The 4,620-nt window shown below is 40.9% G+C and overlaps 1 long non-coding RNA gene across 1 annotated transcript; it reads left to right on the plus strand.

Annotated features, from left to right (window-relative positions):
* The first annotated feature begins 997 nt into the window (after positions 1-997).
* On the plus strand, positions 998-3,529 carry LOC309535170. The gene is made up of 2 exons (XR_014221060.1): positions 998-1,109; positions 2,957-3,529. It is a non-coding gene; the product is annotated as an uncharacterized lncRNA (long non-coding RNA).
* Positions 3,530-4,620: the final 1,091 nt, after the last annotated feature.

Here is a 4,620-nt window from a genome sequence, read left to right on the forward strand (position 1 = left end):
CATGGCTTTTCCAAATTCTGGGAGCTGTAGTTTCTTAAGGTGCTGAGAGTTGGTAGGCAAATCATATTCCCAGTTCCCTGAGTGCTATAAAAATCCCTCTTCACAGGTAATTCTGGGAATTGTAGCTCTGGAAGGGGAACAGGGGTCTCTTAACGACTCTCAGCACCCTTAAGAAACTACAACTCCCAAAATGGTTTGGGGGAGCCATGAATATTTAAAGTGGTACCATAGTGCTTTAAATGTGTGTTGTGAATGTGGCCGAATGTAACGAAATTCATTACAGGCATAGATTTACACCAGCAGCCCTGATGGCAGAAAAATGGGCACCGTTCATAATATAATGGAACACAAATTGTATCTTTAGTGTGATTGATATAAATACTCTGGTAGCAGTTAGATATCAATAAAACTCATAGGAGAACAGGCAGCTTGAAAGAGTTATACTTTCAGCCTGAAAGAATAAATACCTAATGTCTGTTACACAGTGGTCTGTCCTAGCGACGTTTGAATATATTACATATACACATCAATTTAGTGTAGATACCTATTTGGATATCCGGAGGGCTGGTCTTAATTGATGTTTAATTTGAGATTTTTGTGCTGATAGCCACTGTATCTGTAATATGATCTGATTGTGGTTTATTATTATTAGCAATAATATAATGTATCATTTCCCCTGCTCTTCTCTCCCTCTCTTTTTCCTTTGATTTTATTTTGTCTCCCCTCCCCCCTTTTGCTTCTTGTTAAATTTGCTGATAAAAAAATGACAAAACAAAAGGAGTGAAAGTTCTGGATTTGCTCTGCCAGAGATCTGTACAGTGCCTACCCCCCTGCTGCCTTGCCCCCATTCCTGCTTGCCCCCAAACTGCAGTGGCACTGGAGTCGGGAGGCCAGGTGCTCAGCATCGCTCATCCCCATTGGCCGCTCCTGCCTGTGGAATTGCCAACATGGACTTCTGTGAGTGGCTTACAAGAGGAGTGTTCAGAATGCTCAACTAACGGTCCTCAGAAAGAGGTTTGCGCCCGACTCTCACCTTAAAGTGTTACGTTCTTCAGCGACATGACAAGGAAGTGAACTTGCTAGATCTGGCAATACAGAATCAGTCAGCAGTAATTTGGAGATGAAGTTGTTATCTTCGGCTGCTCCGTTCAAATTAATTTTCCACATTTGCTGTCAACAAAAGTGGAGTGACAGTCCTTGGGATGCTTTCAAAATAATTAGCACCATCACACAAAAGACAATATGAATCACGGGGGTGGGGGGTGGTAATAAATGAATAAAGCGAAACCACAGACACGTTGTGCAACTTGTGTGCCTTCTAAGGTATAAATAGTCCGGCTGGAGGATCTTTCATGCCAAAAACATGGTTCTTCAAAGAGGACGTTACATTAATTGGATGTGTCAGCTCTTCTGTGAGCCATCATTGAGAGTGCGAACCTTCAGATCACAGGGTTGAATATGTTACACACCACAATGTGAGATAGCTCTTATAAGGGAAGAGTGAGCTATGAACAGGACTTAATGCCAGCAGTTTTTGTCCAATGAAGTGGTCTTATCAGTGGTGGATGGAGCAATCCAAGCACAAACTGGTTTACAACTGACTGTTATAAATGTGATCATGGGAGATGTGTTGACAGGCATTTAAAGTAGTACACCCAGGACTCTTTGGTTATGTAAAGTGGACTTATCTTCTCAGGAGCATCTCCACCCCCATCATTCAGCCCGGACATTGAGGTCCTCCTCCGAGGGCCTTCTGGTGGTTCCCTCACTGCGAGAAGTGAAGTTACAGGCAACCAGGCAGAGGGCCTTTTCGGTAGTGGCACCTGCCCTGCGGAACACTCTCCTATCACATGTGAAGGAGAAAAATAACTATACAACTTTTAGAAGACAACTGAAGGCAGACCTGTATAGGGAAGTTTTTTAATGTTTGGTGTTTTATTATTTTTATTATCTGTTGGAAGCCCCCCAAAGTGGCTGAGGCAGCCTAGACAGATAGGCTGGGTACAAATAGTATAATAATAATAATTATTATTATTAAACTGAAGTGCAGGTATTTGCATTTGCTCCTATTGTTTGGTAGCTAATATACCATTTACATCCCTCACTTTCTTCCTTTGTTTCCTGCTCTGTCAAAATTTAGATTGTAAGTGTCTCTCGCCAGGGACCTTTTTACATCAATATCTGTCTAATGAATTTTACCTGCTTAAGAATAATCAAAGGTGCAGCCAAAACCAGCCCTAGGATCTGTTTCCTGGATCAAATCTCAATGGTCTTTTTGGAATTGGCAGAAATGACTGGCAGAATCCAAGACCAGGGAGAAGAGTCAGTGGAAGAAGATTGGAAAAAATTTAAAGACTATCTACAGAAATATTGTAAAATTAACGAATGTTAAAGGGATGTTGGATTGAAAACAAGCGGTGTTGGTAAAAAGATCAATAAGAATATGTAAATATGGATTGATAATCGTGGAAAATATATATTTATTACAGGTTAAGATGCTGAGTAAGGTTAAATGATAAAGGGTAAGGATTTGCTGAACTAAATATCTGAACTGGAATACAAAAAGGGAGGTGTGAGGAGGTCAAGAAACTAGTGAATGAAATATAAGATATGAAAATATTAATCTTTTTTTTTGTTTTGCTTATTGGTGTTTTTTATTCTTTTCTCTTCTATTTTGTTAACTGTTTTTTATTGTGTATTTTTTATGTGTTTTGTTTTGTATTTTTTATTTTTGGTAACTTTTCTTGGCTTTTGTATTATATGTTTAAATCTTGAAGCCTTTGATTGTTTATGAAACTTCAATAAATATTACTTAAAACAACAACAACAAATCTCAATGGTCTTTTGCCCAGCTCAGTTCCATGTTGCTGGGAAATGCCTCTCCATGCTTCCAATGCTTCCAATTTCTTTCCCAGATACGATCCAGGTGATCTGTGTTTTCTGTTTCCCTTCTCAGGTATAACCACCATGTAGGCACTGTCTGAAATGGCCTCCAGGCTCCGTCTTTCCCACCAGCCCAGGGGAAAGGGAAAAGCAGTTTTTGACACATGGCTGAAGTGCCTAGCAATGATAGCTGCCATAACATCTTGTGGAGATCCAGAGAGAGGGATACGGGAAAGTCACAGAAAAATAGCAAAATATAACATCTGGCAACTAGGTGGTGCTGAAAATCTACCGATGGGTAAAAAAATGCAAAAGTTGGGGGAAAAGAAGAAGAAAAACATTTGCACAATAGCGAGGTACTGAATTGGTTGGCGAATTCTGTCCCAGAAGTGTGAGACCAAAGCTGTAAGACACAGCCATTTGCTACAAGCAGCTGCCACCACCTCGAAGATCTTTGATCTATATGAACAACTTTTGAGCATGATTGGGGCTCTCATTTTGCTATACATCGTCCTCATTTTGTGCAGCAGTATTAGGCTTCCTTTGTGTAATTTTCTGTGGACTAGCAACTGCCCGGTGCCTAACATGGCTTGCTTTGTTTCAGCAGGTCTGAGCATGTCTGAAAATAAACAATATCAAATGAGAAGACTTTCCTCAGTCAATTAGTTAAGCTGGGCAGTGATGGACCCACATTTTGGGAGCCCTGAAGCTTGAACTGTTATGGGGGCCCCTAGACAGAAACTAGATCTAGGTAACCACTGTTATCTTCTTCAGTGGGGTTGTTCCACAACAGATCACCATACCTTTACAACATCTGTGCTAGTGACCCTGAAACTTTAGGATTGTTGAAATAGAATAATAATAATAATAATAATAATAATAATAATAATAATAATAGTTTTGAGTTGTGGGGCTCAAATTGGGTCTACTACTCCCCACATTTTTAAGCAGTGCTTCTGGGGTTCCTTCAGGATTAGAGGCCCTGAAGCATCATAGTAGATTCTCCCCTGAAGCTGAGCCTTCACAAAGTGGCTTATACTAACTTAATGAGTACAAATTCCTTAATTTGTAGGTAGGTATAATTTGCCCTTCACCACAAGGTCCTGGGGCTGGTTGCAATTTAACCATGTAACATCTTTCACTCCCAAATGTCATTCAAAACAGGTGGTCAGCTTCATGACACCTGTTGAATGTGGCCGCCAGTCTCACAGGAGGGAGGAGGGGCCACCCTCCTCTATCTGTTTGCCTCTTTGCAATTAAAACCAGTCCCTCTCTGAGCCCTACTTTATCTGTGACTAAGGGAAACCGGGGTTTAAAAAAACAACCACCACCAAGCAGGTCTGTTGCTGTCCCAAGTAGTATGAATCCAGGGCCGTAGCTAGGGGGTGGCAAGGAAGACCTCCACCAGTGGCGCAGACGGGGGGGGTACGGGGCAAAATTGGCTAAAAGAAATATGTCCATAAATATGTCTATAAATAAAGTTATTGATTATTGCATGATCTGGATGGTTCTGCCAGGAGCACAAGATACCTAGCTAAGGCTCTGTGTGAGCCTCTAACTGCATACAACTAAGCAAAAAACACACACACACAAAACAAAAACAAAAGGAAAGTTAGAAAAAAGAAAGAAAAAAGAATCAGGAAGGAATACTGTCACTTCTTGGCCTGAAAATCCTTCAAAACTACCAAGAAAGCAAGGGTGCAGGGATAGACCTTTCCAGCTCCAAAAACTACTTGC

This window comes from Podarcis vaucheri, assembly GCF_965113315.1.
Source record: "Podarcis vaucheri genome assembly, chromosome: 1".
NCBI lineage: Eukaryota > Metazoa > Chordata > Lepidosauria > Squamata > Lacertidae > Podarcis > Podarcis vaucheri.